General features: G+C 49.4%; 1 protein-coding gene across 4 annotated transcripts in view; it reads right to left on the minus strand.

Annotated features, from left to right (window-relative positions):
* The window catches only part of CCDC186 (coiled-coil domain containing 186), a 603,510-nt gene extending 586,397 nt beyond the window's left edge, over positions 1-17,113 (minus strand). For 2 of the 4 annotated variants that reach the window (XM_078643863.1, XM_078643865.1), the window contains exon 1: positions 17,022-17,113. The gene's annotated coding sequence lies outside the window, so the exon portion shown is untranslated. Of the gene's footprint in view, positions 1-16,144; positions 16,985-17,021 lie in introns of those variants that run through there. The other 2 variants (XM_078643862.1, XM_078643864.1) reach the window with 1 other exon arrangement.
* Between the last annotated feature and the right edge of the window lie 263 nt (positions 17,114-17,376).

Here is a 17,376-nt window from a genome sequence, read left to right on the forward strand (position 1 = left end):
GGGAGGGAGGGAGGGAGGTAGGGAGGGATGGGAACTCTTGTGGCGAGAAAGACTATACTCGGAGTAATGAAGATTACCGGTATGTAACCAGGGCATTACCTCCTTGTAAATCTTCCTCGCCACATGATTAACGAAGTGAGAGCATACCAAAGCCAAGCAGCTTAATGGAAACTCACAAGAAACCAAGGACCAGAAGAGGATGCCAAGAGGCATGGCAAGCCCACCAACCACGGAGGATTGGAAGAACCACCCAAGAGAAAAAGGCAAACATGATCAGGAAGAACCAGCCCAGTACTGAGACACCGGGAGGAACGGAAAAAAAACCAGAACCCCGAGACCCGTAGGGCCTCCAAACTCCGCCCACACCCAAGACCGAATGAGGAAAGGGAAGGCGTAGACCCAGACCGCACGGAGCCAAAAAAGACCAACCAGCACCATAACAGGAAGAGGCAGGCAGGCCCAAACACACCCAGACTGCCCGACGAACAGCCAAAAAAGGGAGAGGGAAGCCAACACCCCAGACGCCAGAGACAACAAGATGCCACAGCCGTCAAAGACGCAGTCCGACCCAAACACAGCAGCACAGCACGTCGGACCACCAGCACAGAGGGAACAGAAACCTTCCCAATTCTCACAACTGTAGGGAAATAAGGAAACAAACCTCACCAGTCCAGACGGACAACCGAGGAAAGCAAGGGCAGAAGCCGAGGAACCAGACGCTACCAAAGCAGACCGGCAGGAACCGCAAGAACGGAGGAGAGCGCAGAAAGGCAACATGCACCCCAACGTACCGCAAGGCCAACAAAACCACATCAACACAGTGAAAAACAAGCAGGCCACGGACCCCAGCGGGCCAAAGGATACCCTGGAAGGGAGCGTACACCAGCGCAAGACCCGAGGCAACCCGGCCACCCATGGACAAAAAGCGTCCACGAGCGGAAAATCGCAAGGCCGCCCAAGGATCCGGAAACCAGAAGGTACCACTGCCCAGCCCGAGCCACCAGAAAAGCAAGAAAAGGCCCAACACAGGGCAACCACGTACCAGGAAGCAGCAAGCACCCGGTAGCAAGGGGAACCCAGCACAAATCAGCTGGAATGCCTCGCTCAGGGGTCAAGCATACCGACCCGGAAACGGACCACCAGGAGCAAGCGAGCAGACAAAGCGAACACCCAGGTGGCCACTAACAAGGCCCGACCCAGCAGAACAACTGAGAGCGGACAGGAACAGGAGCGAACAGGGAGGCAAGGCCACAGGTAGAAACACACTAATGAAGAAAAGGAAAGAAGGGCATGGCGAAACGATCCAGAATCAAAGCCAACACCACCAGGGAACAACCCTGAGCCAGCAGGCACAAGCACTCCAGAGAAGCAGATGACGCATAAACCACAGGAAGAAGAGGGTCCCGCAATGGAGTAGGAAGAACCGGGAAAGCCAGTACCCCCAGACAACCAAAACCCACAGCAGGGGTAAACAAGGGAAAAGGACCCAGGCGACGCACCTCCAACAAAACAAACGCCCCGACCAGGCAAAACAAGCCCAGACCCCGCATCGGGAAAGGGAACAGAGGCAAAGTCGAGAGCACTGCCGAGTAAGCAACAGAGCCATCTCCGTGGACCCAAACAGTGCCCACAGAACGCACCACCAGAAAAGGGCATTAAGGGAGCCGCCTGCCCGACCCGGGATCTAGAAGAAGGGGAAGAGGAGGGACACCACCAACCCAGACTGGGCAGAACCCGTGGGGACACAACCACCGGCACAAGGAAAACGAGGGACAAGGAGATCACCGGGAACAAGAGAAGGGACAACCACAGGTACCGGTGAAGAGGAGATAGAACCGGAACCCAAGACGGCCCAGTGGCACTGAGTCCCCCCGGATGGGAAGAGCCCCCAAGAGAAAGACAATGCTAAGCACCGCCTGACAACAAGGCACAACAACACCAGAAACACTCTCAGCAGAGGACACCAACCAAGGTAGACAACCCCAACACGAAAGCGAGAGGGGCAGTCGGAAAAACCAAGGGGGGAGCGCCTGGAACCGGGAGAGCAGGCAAACACCAAAGCATGGTATTAACAGATACCATACTGTGAAAGCAGTGGCAGGACCCGAACCCTTGTGCAGTGTGAGCCTGTGCCACCAGAGGCACAAGACTTACCATTGACCTCCCTGGTGCTACATTAAACACCGCATGAACAAGTAACACCAATGAAAGCAGTGGCAGGAACTGAACCCAAGAGCTGTGGGAGCCTGCGCCAACAGGGGCACAAGAGCTAACCTCGAGCAACAGGTCCATGGACCACACAAGAAACTAGACGACGATTGACCAGGCACAAGGATGGAGGCAACCAAAAAGTGGAAAACCAAAAATAGGAAAAGGGTGAACACCAAGACCCCACCAGTAAATAGGAACTGGACAAACAGGCCCCGCTGGAGAAGAACCTGAGAGACCGCCAAAGCGACCCCAAAAGCACAGCCAAATACGAAACCCGTAGAAAAAGACGCAAGCCGAACCCCCGACCTGACCCAGCCGCCACCACTAAAAGCCAGTAGACCAACCAACGAGCAACCACACCTCAACCACCGAAAACAGGCGACAGTAGGGAGGCACAGCAGTAGGCAGGACGAAAAGCAGTGTATGCCCATATACCACATTGGGACGCCACGAAAACCGAGGCAAGATAAGACCCTTGTCCAGAGGGAGCCCAAAGCCCGGAGGGGAGGAAGGAGCCAGGGACACACTGCCAACAAAACGAATCAGCGGCCTTGCGACACCCCCAAAAACTCCAGTGAAACACCAGGGCCTGTACACACAACGCATAGTAAATGGTCGATGTACCCGTCTCCAACAGTATAGGTAAAGCGCATGTTCACCCCCATTGCAATACGCGCTGAATAACAGATGTGTAAATGTTACCCATGAACCAACATTAACGCCAAATCATAGCAAATGCTAATAAGTGGACCGAACAACCCAAATGGACCCGCCCAGGCCATCATAGAATAAAGCCAGATCGAGAAAACACCTAGAAGGCCCCAATGCTACGTCCTGCAGTGCACGGAATAGCGCACGAATGGCACCTTGTTGCAGTTACCAGGGAATTTTAAAAAACGCATCACAAAAACAGATAGACATGACCAGCAAGGAATAATACAAAAATGTATTGCAACAAGAGTAGCAGTTAGAGGATTAATTGTCAAACCGTAATCTGCGGTCTACACCCTGCGCTATGAAGCAGGCCCGTCAACCCCAGTTAATAAGGAGGAAACCAATGCCCAAGCGAGTACAGTTTCTGTAGATCCGTAACTGATTGAGGCAAAAAAAAAGTGACAGCAGCAGAAGAGCCAAGCCGATGCAAGATCTTCAAACAGTTCCATCTTACTCTCACCCTCAAGCTGCCAACCAGGTTGCCAGTCTCAGTGTATAAATGATTTGCCCAGAGCCAAAGGATGTGGAGCGCCGTTGCCGAGACTCGAATCCGGTATCTCAGCACCAAGGAAAGCCGCTCAAGTCGTAAGGAAACATCCTCTTCCCAGAGAACAGAAAAGCGTGCATGGGCGTTAGCAAGACACCATACCAAAACAACGCACAAATGAAAACCTCTGAAGTAAGGTGACAGTCCTACCACACACAAAGGCAGGCAAAGAAAACAAAACCACAGCAAGATCCACATGAAGGACCGGTGCCACTTTAGGATATATGTAAGTGCACGAGCCGCACGCCGTTGGACTGAGGAACGGGAAAGATTGAGGCATCGTAAGGGAACAAGCCCGTCAGAGGCGATGGTAGAAGCGAGCAACCTCGGCTGAACGGGAGAGGGACCTGCTCGGATAATGGAGGCATGACAGAGGCCGGAGGCAGCAGAATACCCTCAGCATACTGAGCCCTACCAGCCGGACGCCCAAGGAACAGAGCCGACAGCGTGTCTACAACGGAAATCAGCACTCTCACAGAAAACCCAGCCCCTGGGAGAAAATAGCAGCGCGGGATGCCAGACGAGGCCGGACCTGCCCCTCGGAGAATAGCCACAATGCTGCCGAAAGGAGCACCCCGCCCCCTAGGAAGACCCTCAGGATAGGTCTGGGGACCGCGGAAGAGGCACGAAAAGAACTAACCAGCAGCGAGCGGCCTCGGCTGAACGAGCGCCTAGCCAGCCCGGGCGAGGGACCAGCACGGAAAATGGAGGCATGATAGAGGCTGGAGGCAGCAGAAAACCCTCACCATACTGAGCCTTACCAGCCGGGCGCCCAAGGAACAGAGCTGATAGCGTGTCTACACCGGAACTCAGCACTCTCACAGAAAACTCAGCCCCTGAGAGAAAATAGCAGCTTGGGAAGCCGGACGAGGCCGGACCCAACCCTCGGAAGACGGACCACAATGCTGCCGAAAGTAGCACCACACCCCCTAGGAAGACCCTCAGGAGAAGCCCAGGGAACACGGAAGAGGCACAAAAATAACTAACCAGCAAAAAGCAGGTAAGACAGAGGAGCCCGGGGAGCACGCAGAAGTCCTTGCCCCCGAAACAGTCAGCAAGCCCACATAGCAAACAAACACACAGCAGCAATATGAAGGCCACGGTAACTCCCTGCAGATGCCATCATGTACCCAGTACGGTGACACAAAAGGAAAATGGAAATCCGCTGTAGCCCGTGGAAACCAGCAAAAACTGTGGCCCATGGGAATGGCATCAGGACCACGGGGGGGCAGCCGGGGACCGCAGAACAGTGCGCCGGGCCCCCTTGCCTATGCCAAATGGCAGAGAAAGCGCACAGCTGAACCAATTACAACAAAGGGCACCTCCCAAGCAGGGACACCCGTCCCCATCGAAGAAAGCCGGAGCCTCTGGGGAAAGCCGTCCCGCTCCCAAAATTACCGAGTCTGGAAACGAAACCCCAGATAAAGGGAGCAACTGCCGGGAGGCCCAGGCACAAAGTCCCAAAACCAAAATACCTACATGGACAGGGGGACAGAAAGGGCCGCTTAAGCAGAGTCCCAGGCCACCCCGGCCGCCCCTTTGTTGACACATGGCTCACTAGGGCAGAGGCTAACCGGCCCTGACAGGATACCGGGGGAAGAGTTCCAAATCCCACAGCCCCACTAGAGCAGGACCACGAACAAAGGGCCCATGTTCCTGCTACAGCAGGAACCACTTACCTAAAAAACACCCTGGAGAATCTGCCGGCAAAAACAAAAAAACAGGCTGTAAGGTTGGGCTGGCCCGCCTCTTATAGAGGTCAAGGGTGACTTGGGTCGGCCATATTAGGAAGGGATGGGAGGCTAACTTTTGCTTTGGAGGGTTCTGGTGTGGCGCGGAAGCTCACTTAGTTAATCATGTGGTGAGGAAGACTTACGAGGAGGTAATCAACTGCATATGTTCCTATACTGCCCAAAGATCCAGTCATTCTGGGAGGCTGTGTGTAATGTCCTATCTAATTCCTTGAAGTTACAAATCAAGGAAAGTGTTTTACTAGTTATCTTTGGGGAATTGGATTCGCAATTTACAAGCAATAATAACAATGCAAAGTTGGTTTTCATGCTATTCTATTGGCCCGTAGAGAAATTTGCAGACAGTGGGTGTCACAGGCCCCTCCGAGGTATGAGGACTGGTTAACCTCCGTGAGAAGTGTGGCCAAATTGGATATTTCAGATAAGGGGCAGAGAAGGTATGAATTTAGACACCCCTATGAGCAACAAACAAGACCTTTAGATCAGGGGTCCAATGATTAAGCTTTGTTTCCGCCTCAACTGGCACCTCTTTCTAATAGAGCAGGACTGCTCATAGAGTTTGGATGTTTGGGATAACGGGAGGAGGTTGTCACAACCCACGGCCGATTACATGTGAACTCTTTTTCTACTCCTGCTTCAGCAAATTAGGTTTTGGACATTCCAGTTGGCAATACAAGTGGAATGGTGTGAACGAGGCAAATGAGGACAAAAAAACTAAAGCATTATTAACTCTGTATTACACAGCAATGTCACTCAAATCCAACCTCCACCTTTTTGGGAAAATATGTGTGATTTAACAATCGCATGAAATGGTAAGTCTAAGCTGACATTGGGAATTTTCATCTTGGGCTTGATGCATTTATGCAAGATCCTAAGCACACATGAAATTATGCTCACATTTATTTACTTATGAAATATTTCTTCACTGAAAGAGTGTCTTAGCACTGAAGAGGCACACCTGGCTGTTGATACAAAAAAACAATAATCAAACAAAATACAATTAACAGATATTTGTGTGTGTAGGTCTCTCTTAAAAGTAATAAGATTCTGGATGCTGTGCAAATTAGCCAGCAGTTCCAACCAAAATAAAGGATGTAAATATCTGATGGAAACCCTCCATACAAGAACAGCCTGATCCAATAACTTGCAGTAAACTGCAAGGTATCAATGAATGAGTTCTCACACTTAAGTTTAGGCAAATCTATCTTTTAAGCCCACACAGTTAAAAGATATGGTTATCCCAAGGGCGAAATATGCATAATCTAATGAGTACCATTTGCTTCATGGGGAGCCAGTGTTAAGTTTTCAGAACACTATAAACATGGTCAGAATTTTTGTAGCCAGTTTACAGAGAAAATTTGAATATGTGGCAGCCTATGAAAAGCAGATTTTGAGATGCCCAAGAATTGACTGCTTGCCTTTATAGTTCAAGTTCAAGTTCAAAAATTTGTATAGCGCACTACTCACCCAGAGGGTCTCAAGGCGCTTGAGGGGGGGGGGGGGGGGGGGGTACTTTACTTATCAAATATCCAGGTTTTTAGTTGTTTTCTGAAGGAGAGGTGGTTCTGTGTAAGGCGGAGGTCGGAGGGGAGAGAATTCCAGGTCTTGGACGCTAAGTAGGAGAAGATCTTCCCCCCATGGTGGATCTTTGGATGCGTGGAATAGCGGCGAGGGCTTGATTGGACGATCGTAGTTGGCGGGAGGGGGTGTAAAAGGACAGGCGCGTGTTGAGGCATTCGGGTCCTAGGTTGTAGAGGGCTTTGTGTGCGTGGGTGAGGAGACGGAACGTTATTCTCTTGTTGACGGGGAGCCAGTGGAGGTCTTTGAACAACAGTGAAGCTGAACCAACCCTAGGATGACTTTTTTTGGGCAGAAACAGAAACACGTCCAACCATGTACAACAAATGAAATCAGGAGGATATGTCACAGTTGATCTGCACAGTAAAGAGCAGTTTATTGCAAGTAGCATGCCCAAGTACGTTACCTTCTCAGCTGAAATATGAGGAGAACCCAGTTTGGTGGCCATAAGAATTGATGCCATTTGCCCATATTTTTACCCACCTTTTGTTTGCTCCAAGTTCCAATTCTAAGAACACTAATATTTTGTGGCCTGACATTGATTTCTTATTTAATAATTCTTTCAGCCAATGCTGTCTCTCTGTGGTTGCCACCTATGCGTCAACTTGTCTGTTGGTGCTCATCTTCAAACAAGTCTCAGCACTGAACCTCTGAGGCAGTGGCCATCTTGAAATGTTGGAACACATAATGCTGTGGCACATAAGAGAAGCCATCTGCTCATAGGGTACAACCCTCTGTAAGCATACCATGAGCATCTTTCAGTATACCAAAAAGCCCTTTCACTAGCTTGCTGATACGTCAAACCTTCCAAAGGAAGCCGCTGTTGACTTCAGAGATCAGATTACCTTATGGTGCATAAATGAGTGCAACCATTCTAGACAGTGCTTCCATCTACACCTAGACTGCCTTCTGAAAGCTAAAAGGCGAATTATTTTTTCATTTTGAAGAGAACACCAAGTGTGAACTGTGTAGTCAGCAGAGCGGCCCTTCGGCTTGAATTTGGGCTTCTCTCAACTTACATGTTTGCTATGACAGCATGTTTAAGGTGGAGTAATGCTTTATTGTAAAGGGATGTAAACACTATACGGGCTGCACTAAGATATCAATCAATCAATCATAACACTTGTATAGCGCGCTACTCACCCGGAAGGGTCTCAAGGCGCTTCGGGGAAGGGGGGCCGCTACTGCTCGAACAGCCAGGTCTTGAGTTGTCTCCTGAAGGCGAGGTGGTCCTGGGTCAGCCGAAGGTGGATGGGGAGGGAGTTCCATGTCTTGGCCGCCAGGTAGGAGAAGGATCTGCCTCCGGCGGTGGCTCTTCGGATGCGTGGTACGGCGGCGAGGGCGTGGCTAGCGGATCGTAGTTGGCGGGTGGGCGTGTGGAAGGCCAGGCGGTCGTTGAGGTACTTGGGGCCCAGGTTGTGGAGAGACTTATGTGCGTGGGTGAGGAGCCTGAACGTGATCCTCTGGTTGACGGGGAGCCAGTGCAGGTTCCTCAGGTGGTTGGAGATGTGGCTGCGTCGGGGGATGTCTAGGATGAGTCGGGCGGAGGTGTTCTGGATTCGTTGTAGTCTTTTCTGTAGCTTGGCTGTGGTTCCGGCGTAGAGGGTGTTTCCGTAGTCTAGCCGGCTGGTGACGAGGGCCTGGGTGACCGTCTTCCTGGTTTCGATCGGGATCCATCGGAAGATCTTGCGGAGCATGCGGGGGGTGTGAAAGCATGAAGAGGAGACGGCGTTGACTTGTCTGGTCATGGAGAGGGAGGAGTCCAGGATGAAGCCCAGGTTGCGTGCGTGGTCTGTCGGCTTGAGGGCGGTGCTCAGGGCAGGGGGCCACCAGGAGTCGTCCCAGGCGGAGGGTGATGGCCCAAGGATGAGGACTTCCGTCTTGTCTGAGTTCAGTTTCAAGCGGCTGTTCTTCATCCACTCTGCGACGTCTTTCATCCCTTCGTGGAGGCTGGTTCTGGCGGTGTCGGGGTCTCTGGTGAGGGAGAGGATCAGCTGGGTGTCGTCGGCCTAGGAGATGATGTTGAGGTTGTGTCGGCGTGCGATGGCTGCGAGGTGTCTCATGTAGACGTTGAAGAGGGTGGGGCTGAGTGATGATCCTTGCGGGACGCCGCAGATGACTTCGGTGGCCTCGGAACGAAACGGGGGGAGGCGGACTCTCTGTGTTCTTCCAGCTAGGAACGAGATGATCCACTTCAGTGCCTTCTCTTGGATGCCGGTGTTGCTGAGGCGCTGGACTAGGGTGCGGTGGCAGACCGTGTCGAACGCGGCGGAGAGGTCCAGGAGGATGAGTGCCGCTGTTTCCCCGTTGTCGAGAAGGGCTCGGATGTCGTCGGTGGCTGCGATGAGGGCGGTCTCGGTGCTGTGGTTGGCTCTGAAACCGGATTGTGAGGGGTCGAGGGATCCGTTCGTCTCGAGGAAGGCCGCAAGCTGTCTGTTGGCGATCTTCTCGATGACTTTGGCAGGAAAGGGGAGGAGCGAGATGGGGCGGAAGTTCTTGAGGTCGGTGGGGTCCGCTGTTGGTTTCTTCAGTAGGGCGCTGAGCTCGGCATGTTTCCAGCTCTCCGGGAAGGTGGCGGTGTCGAAGGAGGTGTTGATGACGTCTCGGAGTTGGGGTGCGATGGTGGAGTCGGCCTTGTTGAAGATGTGGTGGGGGCAGGGGTCAGTCGGAGATCCGGAGTGGATGGTGTTCATCGTGCGGACTGTGTCTTCGGTGGTCACTGGGGTCCAGGTGCAGAGGGTGGCAGTGAGGTGCGTTGGTTCGACGGTTGGGTGCGAGGATGGTGTGCCGAAGCTGTTGTGGATGTCGGTGGAAGAACGAGGCGAAGGAGTCGCAGAGATCTTGTGAAGGGGTGATGTCGTTGTTGCTGGTTCTGGGGTTGGAGAACTCCTTGACGATGCTGAAGAGTTCCTTGCTGTCGTGGGCGTTGTTGTCCAGTCGATCTTTCAGTGATTTCTTCTTGGTGGTGCTGATGAGCTGGTGGTGCTTGCGGGTCGCGTGTTTGAGGGCGGTCATGTTGTCAGTAGTCCGGTCGAGGAGCCAGACTTTCTCGAGGGTGCGGCAGGTCTTCTTGGAGTCCTGGAGTTCGTCGGTGAACCATGGGGCCTTCTTGCTTCTGGGTTTGCTGGGGGGGTTCTTCAGTGGTGCAAGGCCGTCGGCGCAGGCGGTCAGCCATTGCGTGAAGTTGCGGGCTGCTTCGTTGGGGTCCGGTGTGCTGGTAGGTGGGTTCTGGCTGAGGGAGGCGGTGAGCTGGTCGGCGGTGATCTTGCTCCAGCTCCTGTGAGGAACCTGTTGCGGGTGGTGGTGGGTGGTGGTTTTTCTGAAGCTGAAGTGGACGCAGCTGTGGTCGGTCCACTGAAGTCCGGTGGAGTGGCTGAAGGAGATGTGCTTGCTGGATGAAAAGATGGGGTCAAGTGTGTGGCCGGCGTAGTGGATGGGGGTGGTCACCATTTGCGTGAGTCCGAGGTTGGCGAGGTTGTCCAGCAGGGTGACGGTGTTGCGGTTCTTGTTGTTCTCCAGGTGGAAGTTGAGGTCCCCTAGGAGGATGTAGTCGGCGGAGGGGAGGGCGTGAGGGCTGATTAAGTCCGTGATGTCTTTGCTGAATTGTGTGTGTGGTCCCGGGGGTCTGTAGAGGAGGGTTCCTCTGAGGGTCGTCTTTGGGTCGGTGTGGATCTGGAAGTGGAGGTGCTCGGCGGCGGCGAAGGTGTCGTTGGAGTCGGTCGTGATGCGGATGGTGTTCTTGTGGACGATGGCGATGCCTCCTCCCGTCTGGTTGACGCGGTCCTTCCTGATGATCTTGTATCCATCGGGGATGGCGATGTCGGGGGCTGAGGAGGCGTTCATCCATGTTTCAGTGAGGAAGGCGACGTCTGGTGATGTAGTGTCGAGCAGGTTCCAGAGTTCGACGGCGTGTCTGTGGACGGAGCGGGTGTTGAGCAGGATGCACTTGAGGTGGTTGCTGGGGTTTGGCTTGGCGGGCGCGGTGCATGTTCGGAGGCAGGTAAACTTGCAGGCTGTGCAGGTGAAGGGTCCGTGGAAGCGTTTCGGGGTGGCCCGGCAGCAGGCGGTGTTCCGGCCGGCATTGAGTGCGTTGAGGGCGGCGGCGTCGTAGGTCTGTCAGGTCGTCTTGCATCGGTGGGGGCCAGGGGTCCTGGCGCTAGGCGCGGTCCAGGCGCGGACGGGCGCTGACGGGCTTACCTTTGGCGCGCACAATCGGCGCTGCCACAGCGCGTGACCGCTGCGCGTACGCGCGGTCGCCATTTATGGCGAAGTGGGAGGGAGGAGCAGCGGGGAGGGCACTAAACAAAAGGGGGCATGGCCTAATGGACGGCGGCGGGGAGCGGGGCAGGCGCAGGGGGACAGAACAGCAGCGATGCCTGGCAGTGGCACAGTACAGAAGGGCAAAAAAGCAGATAAAAAGGAAGAAAAACAAGGTTAAGGCACAGGATTTACATAGGTGGCACAACACACGCTCGAGGAAACCTGCGGAGGGTCTGGGAGCAGAGAGGCAGTCCCAACAAGGCTGCGGGCAGCAGAGGGCGAGGGGCACACACACAGCTGGTGGCCGTGCGGCGCGGGGGTGTCCTGGGACAGGTCACACTCACCTGCGCCGCGCGGTCGTCATTTTTGGCCAAGTGGGAGGGAGGGAGGAGCAGCGGGGAGGGCACTAAACAAAAGGGGCGTGGACTAATGGACGGCGGCGGGGAGCGGGGCGGGCGCAGGGGGACAGAACAGCAGCGATGCCTGGCAGTGGCACAGTACAGAAGGGCAAAAAAGCAGATAAAAAGGAAGAAAAACAAGGTTAAGGCACAGGATTTACATAGGTGGCACAACACACGCTCGAGGAAACCCCCCACCGCAGAGGAGGCCCAGAACAGTCTTTTAGCCCCCACCTTTGAATTATTATGTTTTAAAAATGTTTGCTTTTTCAAACAATTCTAAAATATTTTTAGGGTGATTTATTATGCTGTGCTTAGTTCTGGTATGTTAAATATGTTCCCTGATGGGTAGCATATTTTGCACATTCTAAACTAGAACTAAGGGCAAAACTTTAAATCATGTGTTAGTTGTCTACCCACCATTAGAAGTTTAGCTCTGGCCAAACATGGTCCCTGCTGTGTAGCATATTTTGTACATTATAAACTATAACCTAGGGTACTTGAATTGCATAAATTAAGTTGTTAGAATATTTATCGGGATAAAGCAATTTGAAGATTTTGCGCTATATTATAACTGATCGTGTAAAGGTTTTTACATATGCGCACTTGCACTTTATACATTAGGTATTGTGACTATCAATAGAGTCATTTATAGCTTTTTCTTAAATACTGTTTTTAAATTTGTATTACATAATAAAATCTTAATTTGTTAGGCCCCGACTGTATTTTATTCTGTTATTAAAAATAGTACGATATGATATAATGGAAATCTTCCTCTCTTTAAAATATTTTATGTGTACCTTCTTGGAGTTCCGAACCATAAAGGAAAATTCTACCTTTTCTACCGGATTCAGCCAGGAAAACCCTGATCAGTTCATTGGTGCTGTCCGCCTTGGATTATTGCAACGCCCTCTTCCTACATGCCCAAAATCGAGTGACAAATAAGATGCAGTCAATTCAAAACGCAGCAGCTCGGCTGCTTTCGGGACTTCCCAAGTTTGCACCTGTTTCCAACACCATCAGGAAACTTCATTGGCTCCCGATACGCAGTCGAATTAAGTTCAAATCGCTGTGTATTGTCTACAAGGCACTTAACAATCTTGGCCCCCACTTTCTCAAACATAATCTTGTACGTTACATACCAACTCGTTCTCTCCGCTCCACCCATCACAATCATTTAGTAGTACCACACACTAGAACAGTCACCTGGGGCGACAGACGCTTTTTGGTTGCCGCCCCAAAACTCTGGAATTCCCTACCCTCTCATATCAGGACTAGCCCATCCCTGCTAATATTCCGTAGACAACTTAAGACTTGGTTGTTTGATCAATAGTTAGGAAGATTCTGTTGGTTCTCCTGGATGTTGACCCATGCCCTTAGCCAGCGCCGAGACGCCTACGGGTATTCGCCGCGCTTTAAAAATGACAATAAATAAATAAATAATAAATAAATAAAGAAATTAAATTGAATTGAAAGTTAAAAGGAGTTGCACCTTCGAGCTGCTTACGCTGAACCAAAGCCTCTCCAGAATCTGGGAAACTAGTTCTAAATGTTATATTCATTACTCACCACCTTTACGCACAGAGAGTTTGCAAAGACAATGGCACATTTGGTTCAGTGATTGTGCTTGATTCCTGGCCTTAGATACAAATACATTAAGTAAATTATACCAATGGTTCTAGTAAATAACCTCTGCCTTCATTTCTACCAATTTAAACACAGTCTTCGAATAAAATTACAAACAAATTTTATCCAAACTTCAGTGAAGGTTAACTTTGATGGGGGAATTAGCTCTTTACATTTTAAGGAGATAAAAGCACTGTTGAGTATCAGAAATATTTATAATGTACTTGGAGTGCCACAGACCAGAGCAATCACAACATTCTGGCAACAGTGATAACATTAGAGCAATAGTATGTATTAGCACGATTTGTTAAGCACCCAAATCTCCATGTCTAGCTTACTTATGCTTGTTTTTACTGGCTGATAACTATCATTCCTTCAAGTACTCTGCTTATGTTATTCATCCCAAAAGCTGTCCACCTCAATTTCTGACTATGGTTTAACAAGAGTATCTACCTAAACCTAATAAATTAACAGCCTAAAAAAATATGAATGTGTAATATTTTACAGGAACTATTATAGTGTTAATGATTCAGAAAATAGTATGTTTTCTTAATAAATTAAATTCTTCCACTATGGAATTTGCAACCTATAAGCCAGCATCTTTCAATGTTAAATCCATATAACCTGATAAAAACAAACGTTTGCCTGGGCAGTCTCTTGTTAATCAAGACAGGATGATTCTACCGAAAATAGTTGCCACTACTTTTAGTTCTTGGTCATTTTTAATTAATCACATTCCGTAATTTGGTTCTAGTCTTGCAATAATACAGTATCGAGCGATGTTTATTTTTGATGCGTGCAGGAAATGATGTACAATAGAAAACTACTTTCAAAGTGTTACGTTTAATTTGCTTGGTTACAAGATTTTTTTTTAAGCAGTCTGTTTACATATCAATTTTAGAAGTCAATCAACAAATGGATAAAAATAGCGATAAATTAATTCCATATATTTCCATTGGAGAGTGTGGAGAAGTGGGAAACAATATAAATGTGACTTACAGCAACTATGCTTCTTGCTGACCTTTCTGTCAATTTTGATATGGAAACTGACTGTGTACATTTAATGGAAACTAAATGGTGTTTGCTTAACAAAATCAAAAAAGGCATATTTATTTATAATATCTAACACTTGATCTTTGTTGAAGAACCAACGAGGTCCACAGAATTCAACAACGAAAGGATTTTTTGAGAACACAAACTAGAAAAATAGAAAAACAAATTTTGGATTCTAATTGAATTGCTCCTCATGTTATTAGTGAATCACAAAATAAACCTTTTAGGAGCCGTTTCGGCTACTGTTAATACAAACATTAGGAATCAAGACGGCCTGGAGCTGCTAACCTGAAACAATGTAGGCTTTATACGCAGTTCTCAAATTTCGACTAGTTCTGTGGTAATGAACAACTCTTCTGTAATCCATTGTAAAGCGGTGAATACTTCCCACACAAAACTAGGTCAACACTTATGCACAAGCTCAAGTTTCCTCTCTCCCTATAAACTTTCAGTAAAAATGAAAGACAAAAGCAAGCTTTGCAGATGCAGGACGTTCCTAAAAAAAAAAAAGGGTGAATCACTAACCTCGTTAGAAAATATATACTAAAACGAATATGTTTATGGTACTATGTGTATGCTTTTGCATTCACACACACAACGTTGTTTCATCCAAACGCAAACGGTAGTCAAGCATAGCCACTATGTTACATTAAATCTATGAAGACTGTTGTATATTTTCTCTCAATTTTTCAATGATAACTTGCCCCCTGGTTTATATGCAAACGAGTCCACTTGTTAATCAAGGATCTTTTACTGCAGTTTTAGGTAATTGACAAGAGCCATTCCCTGAACAGTTAATTCATACAGGAGATAAATAAATGCAGAACAAATGCGTAAGAAAGTGTAAACGATTTCTAATGTACAAACACCACTAAAGTCTTACCAACTTAGGCTAAATGAAGCAGCTATTTTGAAAAACAGGGCATATTATTTGGCGGAAAAAAAATTACCTAGGCATAATATAATTCGTTTTTCTCACATCTTTAGTGACTTAAGAAGCCACAATCAGCTCTACAAAGCATTACACGGATATATCGAGCAGGCATGGTACATTGCCATCATTTCAACAGAAATGTACTTCAAACAACTTTAGAAAGATAGCATCAATTTTTGTATCTAAAGTGACACAAACTTCGGACATGTTTAGCTAAATCGGTTTGTGAATAAGATGGACGCTTCAGGACAATGGCACAAGTACCTAACCCGATAATGCTGCCATTAGTTATACACCAATCCCTAAAAGCATTGGCATTAAATCCTGCTATTACTACATGAATGGGTGTTTCTCGAAAGCTCGAACCATATTAAAGACGTCAGTAGGTACAATGACAACCTTTGAGATCTTTAAGAACATAATTATTATTCATGTTATCGATGCAAGCCGTGCACCCTCCACCAAACGGCAGTGAAAACACAAATGTCTACTTCCACTGGTACCAGCAGGCCAGTATGATTGAACTAAGGGGTGATATATCTGAAAAATTGGATTGATGCCCTCTTATATACACAAACATAGGTCTACGCCTAAACTGTCATGGCTAGCATCAAGGTCTCTACGCCTCACTTAAAAGCTGGGCTTTTTGCACCCACCTTTCTAAATAGCACGTTAACCCTGCCATCTCTAGAAATGAATTGGAGGATGGGCACGTGTATTCAGGCAGCCTCGGTCTCGTTTCCATGCAGTATAAGGGGCAGATGGCTGTCGTAGCCTGACACTACACTGACCCCCACCCTGTGTGGCATAGCACACCCTTACTGACCCATAGCTTCGTCAACAGTCTCAGAGGAAGCAAATGTTGACCTCAGGCTACGGACACCCACTTCTCCGGGGTTGATGGTGGTGTATCGTAATCACTACACAATGCGCTCCCTCTCCCTTCAACCGAAACTCGCTTCCAACGGCAATTAAGGTAATGGGCAGAGCACCGTCTAGGCAGGGGTAACCTGAACGGCTACTCGGCTCCTTCCGGTGCCAGCAAATCGCTCCCGAAACTTCCAGGGTTTACCTTCTCGCCAGAAGCTGGTCTTGGTTTGACGATATTCCAGGCCTAGTACACCTTTCGCACCCGCAGTCCACTCCCGTACAGCACCTGCCGCCGCTGCTGACACATCAACAAAGATGACAGCCGAACGGCACAACAAGCGGACATGGGGGAAGCCAGCCAATCCCGGGCCGCAGTGCGGTGTCGTCAGCGCTCACCTTGTGGTTCTTCCTCCCACCAAGAGTATCTGGGTGTAAATTCCACAAGTGCAACAGCTGAGCCCTGGAGCGCGACGAGAGCAGGACAGGGGCTACTTAAGTTGCTCGGTGCGCTGTAGCCCTAATCACGTCCACAGTACCCAAACCTGGGTTCTCGCAATTTAAAAGCAATGGCATGGCGGGCGACAGGTATACTGGTATTTTACACTGCTGCTCCTGCCAACCCTGGAAATCTCCAGTAGGCACGTTAGTTCCAATTAAGATAAACGTACCAACTGTAGAGCGAGCGATACAAATGGCCAATGTACATAATTAGTACAGCCACTATGCAATTTCTTTCAAGTCATGCGAGTGTATTATTAGACGAGTGCCTTTTTAAATGAAAAGCGTGTTTCAAAATGAGTGGAGCACCACAATTACCCTGTGCTACAAAGCCCCACCACGAACACCTAAAAACGCTTCTATGGTAATCTCGAATACAATTATGATTTACAACAGGTCCCATTCCTTTATTACTAGTGGAGTGATTCGGGGGTGGGCAATCCTGCCCCGCCCCCGCTTTGGGTAGCGGGCAAGAGTAGGAAACTTGCCCTACTTCAAAAGAGCGCTGTGGAGCCCGTGGCATGTATTGTACTTGCATCCCTACGAATGTGAGGAATTTCGAAAACAGGAAATAAACATACCAATAACGTGACTCCCTAAACCAAGGAACCAGCTGGGAAAGTCTGCGTCGGTGGCACAAGGTGGAGCCTAACCCAATGGAGGGGGAGTAGCTGCCCGAGGAGTACGCGCAGAAGGTGACGCGCTCATGACGAAAAACAAGAACGAGTGGCTCTCGGCAATTGATCGCGCAACTGAAGCTGCTGCAGGGCGGATTTAAATGCAAAGAGCCTGCTCATTAGCACCCACCCAGTTCACTGTGTTTACTGACATCTTGTTGCATCGGACTGGACACCAACGTAGAGGCACACACTAACTACTATAAAGTCAGCTTCTCTACGGGTCTGTACTGTAAACTATCCACTGACGTAGGGCAAC

The sequence above is a fragment of the Lissotriton helveticus genome, chromosome 5_1 (assembly GCF_964261635.1).
Source record: "Lissotriton helveticus chromosome 5_1, aLisHel1.1, whole genome shotgun sequence".
Lineage (NCBI taxonomy): Eukaryota > Metazoa > Chordata > Amphibia > Caudata > Salamandridae > Lissotriton > Lissotriton helveticus.